The sequence below is a fragment of the Sturnira hondurensis genome, unplaced genomic scaffold, assembly GCF_014824575.4.
Source record: "Sturnira hondurensis isolate 20B ecotype Veracruz unplaced genomic scaffold, ASM1482457v3 Scaffold0013515, whole genome shotgun sequence".
NCBI classification, from domain to species: domain Eukaryota; kingdom Metazoa; phylum Chordata; class Mammalia; order Chiroptera; family Phyllostomidae; genus Sturnira; species Sturnira hondurensis.
Genome location: NW_028086146.1, coordinates 4,417,188 through 4,436,064, shown reverse-complemented (window position 1 = coordinate 4,436,064; position 18,877 = coordinate 4,417,188). Strand labels below are relative to the sequence as shown.

The 18,877-nt window shown below is 44.6% G+C and overlaps 1 protein-coding gene and 1 pseudogene across 2 annotated transcripts in view; one reads left to right on the top strand and one right to left on the bottom strand.

Annotated features, from left to right (window-relative positions):
* Positions 1–18,877, bottom strand: part of KANK1 (KN motif and ankyrin repeat domains 1) — a 126,379-nt gene that overhangs the window by 78,972 nt on the left and 28,530 nt on the right. The gene's annotated exons all lie outside the window — the stretch shown is intronic.
* On the top strand, positions 8,543–16,956 carry LOC118997881 (40S ribosomal protein S3a-like; annotated as a pseudogene).

Here is an 18,877-nt window from a genome sequence, read left to right as displayed (position 1 = left end):
ACATACTTGTCTATAATGCCAAGAAATATTAAAAATATCATTTTGTGATAATAACATCTACCAATTATTTACTTGTCTAGCCACTCTGGATCACTAATGAGAACAGAAAATGATCAAATAAATGGATAAACTATCAAAAATAATATCTAAAGACTTAGCTTATACAGAAGCCCTAAACCCATGGCTAAGTTACTGCTCTTTCACATGTGGTTCTAGTCAATTTGATTGTTCAGGCTTCTCACCTCACCGCGCCCCGGCCCCCCCCCACCTCTGGTCAGATTACATCGTGGGATTGATTTAGAGAGCCTGGAACTCAAAGGAAAATTCCTATTGCAAGGGAAGACATTAAAAAATGATGATTAAAAAAGCAGAAATGTGAGGGTAGAGAGCTGTATACACTGTACAGTTCCTAGGGACATTTACTACAGCATGATACAATAATTATAACTGATAGACAACAACAGATCTAACTTATTAAAGGAGGCTTAAATTGGGTTCAATATATTGGTTACTAAAGATAGCAAGAAAGGAATCTCAAGACATTTAAGGGACTTCAAGAACTTGAGGAATGCACCGAAACTTCTTGGTGCCGCAGGCAAAAGTGGAGAACAACTGTGTGGCTTGGCTTCTTTGCCGAGAGGCTGGCTAAAAGCTCAATCTGAGGTTCCTTGTAAAACTTCAGCAGAGCAGATTTGAAAGAGCCTATATGATCAATTACTATTCTTGTTGTGTTCATGCAAATAATCAGGCCAAATTGAAGTGGCCTTAAACGCAGTCTCTTTAATAAAATAAGGGTGATTTTAGGGAGAGAAATTGTGTTTCACTGGAAATCAAAATGTCCAATTGCTCCCACAAACTGATTAAATCCTAGGGTTTTCAGGTTTTTTTCCAAGCTAATGTTTCATTTTTTTCTTTCACCCTTTGACTTTGAATTATTGAGAATTACTGATGTAGTATCAGCCATAGAGAATTTACCTTGTACTCTGCCTCTCCCTTTTTGGGATTTTAGGGCCAATATCTGGTCCTGGTTTTCCTACCTAGGCTAGCCTTTTTAAAAATCCTTCTTTTTAGGCCTTGTCTCCTCAAATATCTCATCCTTCGTTCAACGGAGTGTCTAGGCTCTTGGGGATTTCCTCCACAAACTCCAGCCACAGCTCCAGCCTTCCGGGCTGTTCAATTCCACCCTCTTCTCCTTAATGACTTATACCGGACCCACAGGCAGGGACAGCTCCACACCCTAGCCCACCAGAAGTAGCCCACCAGAAAGAGACCTTCATTCCTACTCCCTAGAACCAGAATCAGGCCAGGTCATTAGAAAAAAATCCATTTTACCCTGGCTGGTGTGGCTCAGTTGACTGAGTACCAGCCTGCACACCAAAGGGTCGAGGGTCTGATTCCCAGTCAGGGCACATGCCTGGATTGCAGGCCAGGTCCCCAGTAGGGGGGGTGCATGTGAGAGGCAACCACACATTGATGTTTCTCTTCCTCTTTCTCCCTCCCTTCCCCTCTATAAAAATAAATAAAATATAAAATCTTAAAAAAATAAACATGTTTAAAAATAAATAAATACAATAAAATGTGATCTCTTACTGCATTGTTAATTAGCTTATAGGCTAATTCTTAAAACTCCTAAAAACAGCAGAATAGAACTCAGCTCCTTTTTACCCAGCTTAGCAGTAATGGATACTTCTTTAGTTGCAAATACAATAAAACCCCAGGTTCTCATCTTGATTGTAACCATATGACCACACTGATCTCAAAATCTCTGCATTGTTTAACTGCTTTCCCAGAGGACAATACAGCTCCGTCTCTAAACCTAACAGGTCAGACCTATTCTACTTCTGTTCCCTGTGTTTCAGAAGTTAAAAAAACAACTGGCTTTTGCCACAGACACGGCATGAGGAAGAAGCAATGCAACCATGGGAAAGAACGATACACGCTCCGTATAGCGACACAGCACACACTGCACCAGAATATACATTTTCCTACATGCAAAACAAATCAAAGCTAAATCTGGCTCATTTATGTTAAAAAATCCTTTGCTTTTAAACCAAATTCTCGTGGGAATTTGAACCAAAATTTTGAGTGGAAAAATAAATTAAAGAAACCAAAAATACATATTGCCAAAGAGATTTTATTCAGCAGACGAAATATTTAAAGACTTAACACTGGAAGTTGTTTTTAAATAGTAGAAAGCAGATCTTAAAACTATAAAAACTATTGAAAGCCCCCCTCAGACAAACACAACTACAGTAAAAGTTAGTGAACAAAAAGATATTGTAAGGCAGTGGCTTTGAAAAACTTACAAATGTAAAGGACATTTTCATCAGAAAACTCAAATATGTTCAGACACACAAATCTATCTCCAAGAGATTCCAGAGAAAGGTGGAGATGCAGGCTGTCACCCCTTCATGGTTCAAAACGCTTGTTTTAAAGTGTAAGACCTTTCCAAGCTGTGATCTAACCAGATGCTTAAAAATGACCTTGCCTTCACTATTTTCATGTCTCCACATACGCTTTCTTCTTCTTTCATTTTTTATAAAAAGGTTCATATACATTAAATATGGAGCTAAAGTAGGAGAAAAGGAGACAGATTTGTTCATGTAAACACGAAAAGACGTTCATGCAACAAAAAGACGTTCATGCCACAAAAAGACGTTCTGGAACACGAAGGACACTTACCCTCAGCCCTCAGGTCGACACTGGCTGAACGGCAAGGACAGGCTGCCAAGCAAAGGCACAAAAATAAAAGTCTCAAAATACCAAAAGGAAGCACTAACTTTCTTCCATCTATAGTAGGAGCTCATCAGATGGAATGGAAAAAAGATGACGAGTACCTATTTACTGTAAAGGACAGAGAAATTAACTTCTCTTTAGAAATTCAAAGAAATTTCAACTTAGAATTAACACACACACACACACACACACACACACACACACACGAGTTCTGTCCAGCTTGAGTTTTCTCCTTCTCAGAGAGGGTGAATCCTACCAGCTGGCCATTCATGGAAATGCAAACCACCTCTCTGTCCTCAGGACTGGGTGCGTCCATGAAATCAAAATTGGGTAGGAAATTTACAAAAATAAACTTACGCACGACTAAGGTTGGTGAAATCACACACCTGGCCACTAAACTCTACTCTCTTCCTTCTAGTTTTCAGTTTACTCCAATGTAAATTAACTCAGAGACATTGCTGTAAAAATGTCTGTTTTTTAAGGTGAGAGAGAAAGAAATAGGTCTGTGCATGCTACCCTCAAAGAGAAATGTTATTCTCTCTCACGACCTTTGTAAAATGCAAGTGAGGTGGCTTGAGGTGGCTCTGTTCCAAGTTCATTAAATGCTGCCATAAGCCTTAAATTTCTCTGAAATCCCAACGTTCAGAACCCCCTTCCGCTGCCCCACTTGCATGTTAATGAGAGCGGTGGGGATGGTCCTAGTAGCCACCTCACACCACAAACCCACCACCTCTTGGAACGGATGGAAGGAGTACTAACAGAAAGGGAGAATTACCAAGACGGATGTTCTACTTTGCTTCCCATGACCAAAGTCAACATGTGACGAGGTGGATTCTCACACAGGAAACAATTAGGTGAAAGACTTTCATTTGTATATCTGATAAAGACACAGTGTACACACACATGCCCGGGCTACCTCTAAACACACTACACACATCTAATTGCATTAATTATCACTTCCAGGGGGAGCCTGGTTTCTTACAGCTGAATTTCTCACCATTGCAGGGCTTTCTCCCCATGGGACTACATTGTTCGGGTTTCAAGTATCGCTGGTGGTAACCAGCGAGTCCCTGTGGGCTGTCAGCACAGCTTGGGGCAACATCTATCAAAACACTGACACCAAAACTGACCACTCCCTTTTAAAATCTCACTGCTGCACAGGCAGACATCCTAAAGTGCTGATGTGTGTCCCAGAGAGGAATTTCCATTCCAATGAACTTCACCTGCCTGAACAGTTAAGCTATAGCTGAGTGGCCAAGGGTCTTATATTTCACAAAGCATAGGATTGGGGATGAGAGCTAAGGGCCCCTAACTCAGGTGCGAAGTTATTCCAAAATGAAACTGTGTACAATGAGATCTGGAGACCTTACGCCTAGAGCCTGACACAGAAAGACAGACAGACATGCACACAAAAGGCAGAAAGGAGGGCCACAGTTTGGTAAAATCATCCAAGATCAAATCTGCATACAGAAAGAAGGTGGGCTCTAGAGATAATGATTCCTGCGAACAGTAAGAATAAGAGAAAATTATAAGGGAGGTGTACATTTAAGTAAAATAGAGTGGAGGCGATCCCAGCTCAAGGAAAATGAGAGCTTGGAGACATCTCTTGCAGCCTGGTGAAACCAAGTTTTACCGTCAGATCTGTGGCGGGGGGAAGTGCCTCCTAAGAGTGCTTTTATGGGACTCCTGAAGGAACGTAGATCCTACATTGAAGTAGAGCTTTTTATAGAGTATGCCTTTCATGAAGTCTAGGTGAATGTATTACAGTACACAAAAATATCCGTAGTCAAATCCATTTGCTTAGCCTTAGGTGAAAAGGAGTAAATTGCCCCTACATTGCGGACACAGTTGTGTCCCCTCTTCTATCTGTTCCTGGTAGTGGCAGTCAAACTGGATGGCAGAGAACAGAATCACCTCACACACGAAAGTGTCGGAACAAAAATTTCAATACTCACTTTGATTTGAGGATTATAGGAATCTACAGCAGAGAATTAAAAGGAACCAAGTCCTTCTTCGATGGCAGAAGTCAAATTCAACAAGCTTATAAAAAACAAGGTCAATCCATCTTGAAAGAATGAACGAGTTCAATCTTGTCCAGAAACTGGGAGTGAAGAATCAACACGTTCTCTGCCAAACACTTTGCCTCCAGCTGACAAGACACATCAGGACACTTTATAGAGCTGGTGCCAACGTATCTGAGTGCCAATGGTCAGGAAATATGTATGTGAGACTCTGTTTATACGCTCATCCCAAACAAAACCAGAATACCCCTAACACAGCAGAAGAGGCCAAACTATAGTTACCTTCTTGAACTTCTGGAATTTAAGAGAACAAACCTCAAGGTGCAGGAGAGAAGAAAACAGCAGTGGGTCGGCTGGTGCAGGTATGACTTCAGCCGAGAAGGCTTTACGGACACCACAGGTAAGAGAGGCAGCAGGAGCAGGGGGCCCAGTGAGTGAACCCACCGCCCTCTTGCGTTCGGCCGAGGCCTGTGCGCAACCAGCCTCTGACACACATGGTGGGTTTGCCCGCAGTTTCATGTAGTCACGTTGGATGGGCTGGGGCTCCAGGCACGCTACAGTATTGATGTTTTTCTTCACCATATTGCTCTGCCAAAAGAAACACTGTTCCAGTGTTTCTTTGAGGGTATTCTATGGTATACCCTCAAAGCATTAGGAGGTTTATGAAGTTGATCAAAAGCCTCACATAATTACAGTGCAGGTGGAGAAAGAGCCACAATGGCACACCTCTTAGATGAGCCACATCCTCTCCACCACTAACGGTGAAGACCACCCGGCTGAACTAACTCGCCTGTCAGTGACTGCTGTGCTCATCCCCTAACCTGCCTTTGATAAGAACCTCCGGGTTTTTTTATTTCAGTGTCCCCAGCAGTACTCTGCTCCATAAACTAGGATACAGACTAGTGTGTCCTTACATGTAATCTGGACGTGATGCCTGCCACTTCCGCAGCCATTTGGTCACCATACAGAGCAAATCTGAGGACACACCAGCACATGGTAAAGGGCTGAGTGAAATGGCAGTAAGACTCTGATGGCCGCATTGAGCCATTTAATCACTAGCCCCCAAAGGCTGCTCTCCAGATTTCTGTTATGAACAATATTAACTTTTTTAAAAGATTGTATTTATTTTTGGAGAGAGGGGAATGGAGGGAGAAACAGAGGGAGAGAAACATCAATGTGTGGTTGCCTCTTACGCACCCCCTACTGGGGACCTGGCCTGCAACCCAGGCATGTGCCCTGACTGGGCATTGAACCAGCGACCCTTTGCTTCTCAATCTAGTGCTCAATCCACTCAGCCATACCAACCGGGGCACAATATTAACTTTTTTTATGTTTAAGGCAATTTCTTATCTCACATAGGAAATGTGTTCCTATCTAATTTAATAGTTCCCTTTTAAATCTATAATATATTATGGGTCCCCTATGAAATACTCTTGAGTACCCACCATTAGAAAATGTCATCTACAAAACATTACCTAAAAAACCCTAAATATTCTGACATTAAACATTTAACCAGAAAACATTGCTGGGTGGTCTCTTGGTCCCATAGGGCAGCGGTTCTCAAAGTGTGGTCCTAGATAAGAAATGTCACCATCACTAGGGAACTTAATAGAAATGCAAATCCTCAGACCTCACCCCAGACTCACTGAATCAGAAACTCCCTGGGGTAGGGCCCAACCATCTGTACTTAAATAAGACGCCCAGTGACTCCGACATTACAAAATTTACGAACCACTGCTGTGGGAAACTCTACTTATGACACCAAGTATCAGTCATCACTAGTCGTAATGAAATAAATATTTAACCACACGAAATGGGTTCAATAGGTACCACCCTGCCCTGCATTTTCTACACAGAGAAAGTGTTATCGTAGATGAAGAAAAGCAGAAAAGACCAAAGAACATTCAAAGAAGCCTCAAACAAAATTGTTCACATCATTACTGCGTAGAGAAAATAACAATATTTGTTAGTGTCTAAAGAAAACAGAAGACCTGGGAATAGCAGACTTGAAAAAACAGTGGGGTTCAGGGGACAACTACTCCGATTAATCAAAATCAGTTTATTTTTTTCTGATAAAAGTAAAATTAAGGAGTCGTTGGAGGAGTTGAAAAAAGTAGAAATTGTCAAAAGGGGAGCACATAACTGGATTAAATAAAGCTCCAGTGAACTATTCCTGAGACGTGCGGAGGTTTAAACAGGGGACCAGTGAACCCTGGGCAAGTGTGAAGAGGCTCGGTAAGGACCCTAAGGGAGGGTGGCTTTCTGGGCCTAACGGAGGGGGCGTTCGATTAAGGGCGGATGGAACAGGATGCACAGCCAGAAGGAAGCTGGCCAGCAATGTTCCGGATCCGGGCAAAACCACTCTGCTGATGGAGATGAGTGGGCCTCCGTGACTCCCTCAGTACTGCCCTGAATGCGTGGGGCAGAAGGAAAAGGAAGAGATGGGCACCGTCTAGGTGGAGGGGAGAAGGTGGATATTAAACACACCAGGAATGAGCACCTATCTTGCACAGCTCAGCATGCAAATGATGAGAAACAGTAAGACAATCAGGACAAGAATCCCCAGAAGTTTAAAATAATTCTGATAATCCTCACCAAGCAGGGATTTGCATATGGAGAACTAAAACCAGAGTTCTCAACCTTGGCTGCCCATCACAATCTCTGGGGAACAGACTAGGGCCCACCCCCAGATCACTTGACACTGAATCTTTGAAAATGATGCTGGAATATGTGTATTATTTTTAAACAGCTCCTTCAATAATTCTGATGTACACTGAGGACTGAGAATTGCTGTTTGAGAATATTAGACAAACAGTAAAACTAAGACCATCTAAAGCCTACATGTACCGTGCAGAAACTGAGTTTGTGAGTCCTTGTAAACGGGATGTGACTGGATGAAAAGAGAACATTAATAAATTGTGAATGCTACTTTTATATTTTCCTGGTCTGCTTATATGGAATTCTTCCTTTACTAAGTATAGACGGAACAGATATTCTATTTTCAGAACTGGCTGTAGTCTTCAAGGGGTTTATTATGAATAAAAAGTAAGAACATTTCCTCTGAGGGTTTCATTAGTCAGTTACACTTTGGGGAAAGGTCTACATGAGTAATTTCAGGGCCTGCAGTTCTCTGAAAAGGACACCAGGGAGCAAAGAGAAGCACATTCATGCCTTAAGGACCTAAGACTGTGGTTGGAGACCATCGCACAGGTGCCAAAAGAGCAGATCAGAGGTGGACCAGGAAGCACCAGGTGGCTTCCCCTGAAGCAGAGGGAACTTGGGTGAGGACTGGGGGTGGGGAAGGAAGGAGGGCTGGGGCTGGGGGGACAGAATGGTGGCAGGCAGGGCTTTGTAGGGCCACCACAGACAGGCCGGAATGGCAGGGTAGGTAAGGGAAGGTGGAATACACAATGGGAAGCAGCAGTCTGGCCCTAACAGTTGACTCCCCAGTTCTGTGCCACTGAGGTCTGTTACCATAGTGACCTCGTTGCTTGCTAGTGACTGGTTTAAGAAATGACATGTGACTCAATTCTGGTCAGAGACATACAAGATGGTCTCTCAGGAACTTCGGGGAGAGGCTCCCTCCCTCCTGAGAGAGACACACCATGCCGCCTGAACGCGACCCCTGCACTTCTGCGGCCATCCCGCCACCACGCAGACAGCACGCCACCACGCAGACAGCACGCCACCACACAGACAGCACGCCACCACGCAGATAGCATGCCACCACACAGACAGCCCGCCACCACGCAGACAGCCCGCCACCACGCAGACAGCACGCCACCATGCAGACAGCACACCACCACGCAGACAGTACACCACCACGCAGACAGCACACCACCATGCAGCCATCCCGCCACCACGCAGACAGCACGCCACCATGCAGACAGCACGCCACCACACAGACAGCACGCCACCATGCAGACAGCCCGCCACCACGCAGACAGCACGCCACCACGCAGACAGCACGCCACCACGCAGACAGTACACCACCACGCAGACAGCACACCACCATGCAGCCATCCCACCACCACGCAGACAGCACGCCACCATGCAGACAGCACGCCACCATGCAGACAGCACGCCACCATGCATCCATCCCGCCACCACGCAGACAGCACGCCACCATGCAGACAGGACGCCAGCAGACCACGGTGCAGAGCAGCGTGGAGTGAGAGCAACAAGCTGGGCTTCTGATGATACAATGATGTCACTGAATCAACCTCAACAGCTCTTCCCGGGGCTCCTGTTATGAAAAAGATGACCCTTCCTTTTTATATAGAGCAATTTGATTTGGGGGTGGTGTTCCTGGGTTTTTGCTTGCACCCACCTATGACTACCCAAACTTGCACCAAAGTCGTGAACGAGAGCTGGACTTCATCCTAGAGGGCCCGCAGGCCCGGTTCAGCAATCTGGGTTTTGCACTACGGGCAAAGAGATTTTATGAAGTGGGAGTCCTGAGCGTGAGAGTGCCCTGTTGGTAGTAACCTGAGCAGCAGGAAAAAGTGTAACAAGTGTTATTACTCACTAGCCCATAAAACCTTTCATTCCCTAATTGTCTTACGGGACACTAAAAACGAGTGCATAAAAAAGTCACGATTGGGCAGAAAATAGTGCAGAAGCTCATAACATATGAGGGAGAGAGCTGGGTCACCTTGGCCTGCCTGCTTTGCTAAAACACTCACTTTCATTGTGTTTTTTAAAAAATCTATTGGTTGCTTCTTACATGTGCCCTGACCAGAGACTGAACGGCAACCCTGGTGTTATAAGGACAACGGTGTAACCAACTGTGCGACCAGCCGGAGCCTCATTATCTTTTTGATGAGGCACCCAGGCAAGCTCCCTGTGCTAATCGATTCAAACTTAAATACTCAAGCAGCTCATCCCAATGGAAATGTCCCTCCCCCACGCCCCCGCACAGAGACAATGTGAAGCCACAGAATTTTAAAGCCCCACCCGAAAGAGGGGCTCTGCCCTGTGTCCCAAAGGTGCTAAACCTACAAAGGAAAGTAGTTAAAAAAAAAAAAACCCACACAGGCTGCTTTATTTTTGCAGGAAATCGCCACCCACACCAGCTACAGTACATGCAATAAGCAATTATCTTCTCCATGCTCCCAATAATTATCTTTTCTAACCAGTTTTTAAATTATTCCCCATTCAACTCTCCTTTTAAGATTAACAACACCATTACTAAACCATTGATTCCTCTAACCTCTTTTCTTCGAATCCCGAGCCAGAGCACAATTATCCCGACAAATAATCACATGCTGTGAATGTATCATCCCAGAGATCAAAATCTGGAAGTATGGAATTTCAGCAACATTTCTGGCCAAGAAAATCTAGAAAAGCTGGTTGCTGATGTCTGATGTTAAAGGAAAACATGAAATCTGACTTTAACAGCACTTCATTGCTACTTTCTAAAGCTTGATCAATGACTAATCGTCCTTACTTTGAAGGTCGAATATCTCTTTTCATTCAGATCTTTATTGAGTGACTATTAAGGGCTAGATGCGGGCTCATCCTTGGGAGCGAGGAATCAATGACACAGCCTCCACACGCACAGAGCACAGTGATGGAGGAAGTTTTCAGGACACACTGTGCGTTAACTGTATGTTAAATACTCTCCTACAGATGTGAGCTGAGAGCTACAGAAACACAGAGGGGAGGGAGATATCCCAAACAGAGATGTGGAAAGAGTTTATCAGAGGACATCACTGTTGAACTGAGTTTTAAAGATGAGTAAGTTGGCCCTGAGCGGGAGAAGTGTAGTTCAAAGACGACCTGCGGCAGACGCACAGGCAAGAAGGGTCCACAGGACGGGGGTTGGAAGAGGAGGTTGTGGGAAAATAAATCTGCCAAGGCTGGGTGGCTAAGGCCTTTGTAAGCCAAGCCAAGGAATGTGGATTTTCTTCTGAAAGAAGGAGTCACTGAAAGTCACCTGAGCTCTGAAGCCACAGGACTGGGTTAGTTTTTTGGAATTACTGCTCTGGCTGAAGCGAGAAAAATGACTTGCCTAGACGAGGGGCATAGGAGTAGTGACGTGAGAGGGAGGGAGGGAGGGCCAGGCTGGAGCTGGAGGCAAGGAGCAGGGCAGCGTGGGACAGCTGAGCCCGAGAAAAGAGCTGATAATCCTCCAAGAGCCCAAAAGAACAGTCCACAATGCTTTAAGAGAAAGGAAAGGAGAAGTCTCAAATCTTGGGGTGGAACACTGTGAAGACCATGGGGCTATTCTGGTTAAGGCTCCCAGGGGGAAGCCCTGTGAACCCTGGGGTGCTGTCACAGCCATTTTGGGTGGACCGACGACTCTTGTTGATAGTTATGTCCGCTGAGCATACTCTGTACTGTGTATTTAATCTGTTCCTACTTCAGCATGTGAATTCACGCCCTCTGTTTCAAAACAAAGGAGTAAGAAAATATTTGTGGATGGCACACAAAACTGCACTAACACTGAGCAGAAACAACAACAGGCGCCGTCACTCCCAGGGCTGCTTATAGCAGGATGTTTGTTCCCATGGCCAGTCACACCCTGACTCTGCCTGTTTGTCAGGCAACATTCAACAGTCGGGCCTCGATCGAGCTTTCTGCAGCCTCTCATTTCCCGCTTATCATCTTCCACCTGAAACTTGTCTCTGCTTTCAATCAATTATTACCTTTTATTCCCTTCGTTGTTAAAATAAACACTCAGCCTCCACTAACAGATGAGCTGATGTACGCAAAGTGCCTAGTACACCGACTGACACACCGCAGGCACTCAGTAAGTTGTTATTCTTGTCTGCTGCGTACAGCGCCTCCCACTCCCGTCCTGTCCCACCGGGGAGTCCATAGCCCAGTGCCCCTCCCTCTCTGTGATACTCATTCTCTCTGCAGACACACGGGAGGCGCGCCATCTGCGTGTCCTCACTGTGGGCTGCACCTGTGTAATGCAGGGTGCGTATTGTATGGCTGCTTCGGGCCTGCGCTGGAAGAAGACAGAATCGGGTGTTCTTTCTTATCCAGCAGATACTCCTTCTGATTCATGTTTGCTTCACAGACCAATGCATTTTCTCTAGGGCCCTGTACCTGGATATTTATGATTTGTTTGTCTGTGATGTACCTTCCAGGAGGAACAAGAATATTTAAGTTAGTGAATCAGAAAATGTCACTGTTTTTCCTAGCAACTCATCTGAGCAGATGGCAAATGATTATTTTTTATGGCTTGTTTCTCTATTACATGTAGAAATATTTATTAACATTGTTATTTTCTGTCACATGTGTGCAAACAGCAAGAAGCCAAGTCAGGCAGCTGCCAGGAAAGTGTGGGGAGGGAAAGTGAATGTCTTCGCAGGTGAGCAAGCCTCAGCCTGGGGTGGGGCTGGGGGGGGGGGGCGGGGAGCAAGGAACACCCACTCACTCCCTTAAGTGTTGATTGAGCAAGGCAACACAAACAGCCATCCAGAGTTGCTCTGACCACATAAAGTCTCGTTTCATCAACTCTGAGATACCATTATTACAAGATGGACAGTTCAAAAAAATATTCTCACCTAAGGATATCTTTACTGATTTGAGAGGAAGAGGGGGGGGGAGGGAGGGGGAGAGGGGGACAGAGAGAGATCGATCAGTTGCCTCCTATATGCACCCTGACCAGGAGTGAACCTGCAACCTTTTGGTGCATGGAATGACACTCCAACAAACTGAACCACCCAGCCAGGGCAAGATGGGCAGGTTTTATGTATCACTGAGAAAGCAAAAGCACCTGAGATTGGGGGTTGAATGGGAAGCCCCACATGAAGCTGGGACACCAAAAGGCCATAAAGAAATAAGCCCAGCCATGCAGAAAAGGATGGCAAGGAGCCCTCAGAACTGGGCGGAGGGATGAGGAAACCTTCCCTGAATCACAAGACACTACTGGGGTGGGTTTGCTTTTTGAATTCTCACCACCAGGGTGGTCCTAATGCCTTCAGGCAGGAACTGCAAATCATGGTCTCAGTTTGGAAGTGGCCCACATAACCACAGAAGCAAACTCTCTGGAAGAAGTGAACTTCAAAATAAAGTACATCCCAACTGGTAATGCATCAAAATATGTGCACCTGGAAACAGAAACACAGAGACCTCCACCCACTATGAGTACCACCCTGGAAGTTATTTAGGGTCTGGAGCTGAAAACACCCAAACCAGGAAGAGGTCAAGACAGAACACAAAGTCCAAAAAGGAGGACAGGGTCCCACAGGTAACACACGCAGGGAGGGAAAGCACACAGAAGGGGCAGGCGGGTGGCCGCTACTCTGAGACCAGGAGCAGGTCTGGCCAAGCAGGCTGGGCCCGGGGCTAAGGTTCTGTGCACGTGTTCTGGCTTCAAGAAGCAGCAAAGGACTTCTCCCAGCTTCAATTCCCCATCAATAAAATGCAGAAAATACCTTCTCTAGGATTACTGAGGAAATGAAAAAAAGCAACTGCAATTTAAAAGTATTTTTTGTATACCACAAAAGCACTGTGCCAATAAAAAGGATACTGAGCCCTGGCTGGTATAGCTCAGTGGATTGAGTGCGGGCCTGCGAACCATACGATTGTGGTTCGATTCCCAGTCAGGGCACAAGCCTGGGTTGCAGGCCAGTTCCCAGTTCGCGGCAGGGGACGCACAAGAAGCAACCATACATTGATATTTCTCTCCTTCTCTCCTTCCCTTCCCCTCTAAAGATAAATAAATAAAAATCTTTAAAAAAAAGGGATACTGATTATTCTTGAGATAAAGATGCAGAAGGGCTACTTCAGTCAGATCCTGTTTTCTGTTTTTTGTGCGTTCATAGTTTTCATTTAGCAACAGGCTGTGCATAAACAGGCACTTAGTATGTCCTTATTGAGTGAATAAATAAATACTGCTAACTTCTGGCCTCAGCCCTAAATTCCTGCGGGCTGGTTGCCTCTACTGCTGAAAATAGAAGGGGGAGAAAAAACAAAAACACCAGTCTGGAACACAAGGTATTTACGCTCAAGCAAGTGTACCCAAGAGCCCACCCCTGACTCGGTCTCCCTGAAACTCATCACATATACAACAAATCAAAATACTAGCTGGGATGACAGGAGGTTTTCACAGCGACAGACTGAAGGCAGACTCCAAGAAGCCACTTTACAGTGGAAATCAAGCAGGATAGAAGACAGGCAACTTCCAAATGGAAGTGGGGGGGGAGGTGCGGGTTCACTTCTGGCCAAAAAGACCCTCAGCATCATCAAAAGGCATCTTTGGGAGAAGAAACCAATGTCCAGATTTCTTACAATATCCTGGCATCTGCTGGTCAGGCTTATTAAAGGGATCAATTAAAGGGAAAGAAGGTCATTGCCAAGGCACATGCTTGAACTGGGAAGAGAGAGGCGGTCCTAGGCTGAGAGTGAGAAACAGGGTCAAAGACAAGGATTTCCACTTCCAACTGGAGTGGTCCTGAGTACTCTGGGGTGGGTGGGGTGTCTATGGTTTAGGAAGACGAGGAGAATGAAATAGAGACTTGGGGTTACCCAGGTTCTGTCCTCTTCTATCACAGGACTCTGGGGGACTCATTCACAAACTAAAGACCAGGAGAGGATGCTCTAAGGCACAAGCTGTATCCCACACTTCATGATTTTAGATTTCTAATGACAGCAGTATTTAAGGAATAGTACACCACTGTTCATTCTCTGTTGCCCACCGCGCTTTCTGGCTGGGAGTGGGGTGTGGGTGCTAAGGAAAGAACAAATCAAATAAATAAGAATGAATACACACGAAAAAAGGGCTACCCAGAAGAGTAAAGGGAGTAAGTTGGGACGAGACTGGGAAACACTGAGGTACTCACACAGAATGCACGGAAGGAAAGGGGAGCTCCAGAAACCTGAGTTGGATGCAGGCGCGTTTCTGAAGTAGTTCAAGGGTGGGTGTAAGGGGCTCAGGAGGAAAAGGGCAATTTGGGACAATGAAGAGTGGGTAAACCCGGGAAATGAAGTGAGTGGTGGGGTATGTGAGCAGTCTAGAAAGAGGGCCGAATTCTCACAGTCTTCAAGTGTACGGTCAAGTACGCAAGTATCTCCCCAGGCCAACAGACTCAGGAGACTGATCATTTTAAAGCACGGGTGCATGTTTGGCCAAGGAGACCCGACACTTCTTTCCATTTATTTTATTCTGATCACTTGTTTGTGCAACTATTTCAGGATGTTTCTTGAGTTAACAAACCAGGTACAGGCAGAGTCCTGTCAAAAACACTAATTTTAAAAAAACCGATTAAACAATCTCAACTTCTGGTCTTTTCTAGACATTCCTTACAGAAGTAGGCACTATAAAAATATACAACATTTAACAATGAGTAATATCAAAAGGCCCAGCTTACGAGTTTCCTGTGGATTTAGAGAGAAGAAAAACAAAAACATGAAGGCCTGAGCTTCTCCCCGTAATAAGCAATTTTTCTGGGAAACTTGGAAACAAGGTTTATGGCACCTCAGTCAGGCCGTCGGCCAGCATTTTTGTTGGACTTGAGTTCTTAAAGGTTTAAATGTTTCCTATTTTCAACCACTGGCCTACAGCTAAATCCTTAAGAGTTCTTATCTGGGGGCCCCGCTTGATAAAGACTTAGGAAAATATACTTTAAAAATGCTTAAACAAATCTTTTCCATGGCAGTGGGCTTGTCCTCCAGGAGGAAATCTGGCTTTTTTTTTTTTTTTTGCTTAACTGCAGAAGTTGGCTGCCAAAGGAGAGACACTTCTGTGGGGATACGGGGTCTGCCCTGGACGTTAATGATCCTAACTGCGTATCCCCTGAGTGGCACCCTTCCGACCCCAGGACACCTTACAAACACCAGTTTCTTAGATATTCATCTTAGGCCCCGTCACCATTTTATAATTTGGAAATTAGGAAATATAAAAGTTGAATATCCTGCCCTAGGGCATAAAGTCCAAGTCAGGATTTAAGCTTTAAACCAAGGACTGTGTGGATGCGTACCCCGGGCTCCTCCTTAGAGACAGGCTCTCATGGGTGGCTTGGGAAGAAGTTTCTTTTGTTTTGAGTTGCATTTTAAAAGACAGTGGTCTGTTGTTTGTTAATGGAACTTTTAGGAGGCTTCTAGGCAGCTCTCCAGGTACACACTAGATTCATCTGAGTCTTAAATAATTATTCATACATTGATCATTGCTCCCCATGGATTTTAAGCTTCTTTCAGGAAAGGATCCAATGCCTTACGTATCCTTGCAGCTGGCCTTCCCCACACTCGGAACAGCGCCCCAGCACACAGAGCTGAGAGGGGCATGAGATGGTGAGATAGACAGATGACCAGCTTCTTTTCACTGCAGGGGAAGCCTTTTATAGAGACTGAAAGCACAGTCATCAATTCCTAATAAACTCAACCTTTCAGGTATTCCTCAGCACACCCAAATTAGACTACTCCGTTACCCACCTCCTTTCTTCTTTCCACACTTTGTACAGGACAACAAAGGCTTTAAAAGCAAACTGTATCTAGAAACTTAAAAAAGCTTGAAGAAAATTTTAATGAAAGATGAACTTCACGAAAAAATATGAGTAGATTTCAGTCTTTGAAAATCACGATTCAGCTTTTGGCTCTCTGAGCAGCGCCCTGGGGGGTGGCAAGAACAAACCCCTTACGAAGGGTGGCAAAGAGGGAGCCAAGAAGAGAGTGGTTGATCCGCTTTGTAAGAAAAATCGCGAAAGCATCAGCTATGTTCAATATAAGAAATATGGAAAACCCACTAGTCATGAGAATTCAAGGAACCAAAATTGTATCTGACGGTCTCAAGGCTTGCGCTTTTGAAGTGAGCCTAGCTCATCTACAGAACAATAAAGTTGCATTTTAAAAACTCAAGCAAATTTCTGAGGATGTCCAGGGCAAAAACTGCCCAACTAATTTCCACGGCGTGGATCTCACCCATGACAAAATGTGCTCCATGGTCAAAAATGGCAGACCAGGATTGAAGCTCATGTAGACGTCAAGACTACCGATGGTTTTTCACTTTGTCTATTCTATGTTGGTTTTACTAAAAAACACAGCACTCAGATTCAGAAGGCCTCTTACGCTCAGCAGCAACAGCTCTGCCTACTCTGGAAGAACATAACGGACATCATGACCCAAGAGGCCCAGACAACCGACCTGGAAGAAGTGGTCACCAAACTGATTCCAGATAGAGATTCATAGGAAAGGCAGCAGTTTTGGAAAAGCCACTCGGGATGAGACAGGTGCCAAAGTTGAATGAGCTCATAGGTATGAGCTCCTAGTCCAAGAACCTGTTCAAAACTGAGACATTTAATGGTGACAAATTAAAAATCCTATCTGTGGGTAAATTACAATTCAGCATTTGTGTGACACACCACGGAGGCTTCATATTCTCTCTCTCTCTCCCTTTCATAACAAGCAACTTACGCACAGGCCACCGAGGCCGCCAAGCAGTAGGCAGCACGCCAAAGACCCCAGGTATGTGGTCTGAGCTCTGTGGACAGGAATCTCTGAATAACTGGGCATCTGAACCTGGGCAAATGGCTTACCTTGCTATTTAAAGATATATTCTTATTTTTTAACCTCAGAAGACGATGGAGAAATATAATACTTTGGTCTATACAATGCTTCAAAATATAAAATTTTACACAGATTCTTATACTTGCACAATGCATGGGTGAGAGAGGCTGTCCAGAAATAACCATTCAACAAATAACCTTTCGACAATCTGATGGCATTCCAGAATGATTTTAATCTCCCCCTCTCTATTTTTTATATTAATGAAATTTGTTAACAAGTACATGCATTATTTTTACCAAACGAATTGTTTTATTTTTAAAATGCTGACTTTGAGTAAAAAAAAATGAAGAAAATAGGTTCTAGACAAATTAAGAATCTCATGCTACTGAAAACAGGGCTCCAGGGTCCATGGGTCCATGGATTCAAACTAGGTTTGCTAAAATGTGTGAGTGACAGAACCGCAGCAGTTCGAGGAGTCCCTGCAGGAACAGTCCCGGGTTTTGGAGTCTGGCAGTCCAGGACAAATTCTCAGCTCTGCCACTAGTTGGCTCGAGACTTCGGATGTGTAGTTTCTCTCTGAGGCTTCCCAACCTTGCAAGGAAGATAAAATATGAAATCATATATATATATATGATTTCATATATATATTTGGTCTGGTCCTGATATATATATATATTTAGGTTTGTTTTCTCTCTTTCTTCTCAAGAGGCCTAAGCAACAGCAGAGGTTCCCAGGACAGACCAAAGTCACCTGGCAGAACATCTGCGTTTCTTCATCCCCCATGTCTGCACTACATCCCCTCCACGGGCGAGGGCACAGCCCATATGTGAAGGTCAACAGCGAGATGCCATATTGGGTGTAGGAGCAAGGGAGTGAGCAGACGTGGGCTGGAGAGTGAGATCTGAGCTGCACTTGTAGAAGGAACTGTGTAGCAGAGATGAGGACAACCGATGCTCTTGATGGTGGGGAGAAACCAGGTCTGGCTGGAAGAATGTCTATTAGTCATGGGAAAGAAAGTGATAGATTATCATGGAGTTTTAGATGTTTCATCTCTAATTGCCTAGAATTGCAATGCCTCAAAAACTTTGTAAGAACAGAGTAGATGTATCCGTACGACATAACTGAGGTCTGAGGCCTTTCTTTAAGTCTTGTTTTCATTTTTCTCAGGATAATAGGCCCAGTGATCAGAAATTCCTGTGTGGAGTCAGACTCTTTTTTTGTCATGACTTGGAAATTTCCAGCCTGCTAACACGTTACCTGATCGCTGTCAACTTTCAGTCACCCTGCCAGATGAGGCCCAGAGGAAAAATTCTGAAGTGGACCTCAGGTGAGAAGCCTGAAAAGAGGAGAGTGTGAATCAAATACCTCAGCTCTCTGGTACTGGGCATCTTGGCAGCTTGGCCCTTAAACAGGGATTCAGACAGAACGAACAGATGGGAGAATACAAACGAGAGGATTTGACCCAAGAGGCTTGACTCTGGTAAATCAAGTGATGACTAATTTCAATTTGGAATTCAATCAATTCAGTGAGCAAACTGGTGCCCTATATTCAAGAGCAAAATTGTTCACAAGGCTGTAGTCACTGAAAAAAAAATGCCACTTCTTATTCCTTCAAAATTTATATCCCTAATTCTACTCTGTCCCCTTATTTAATTGAAAAT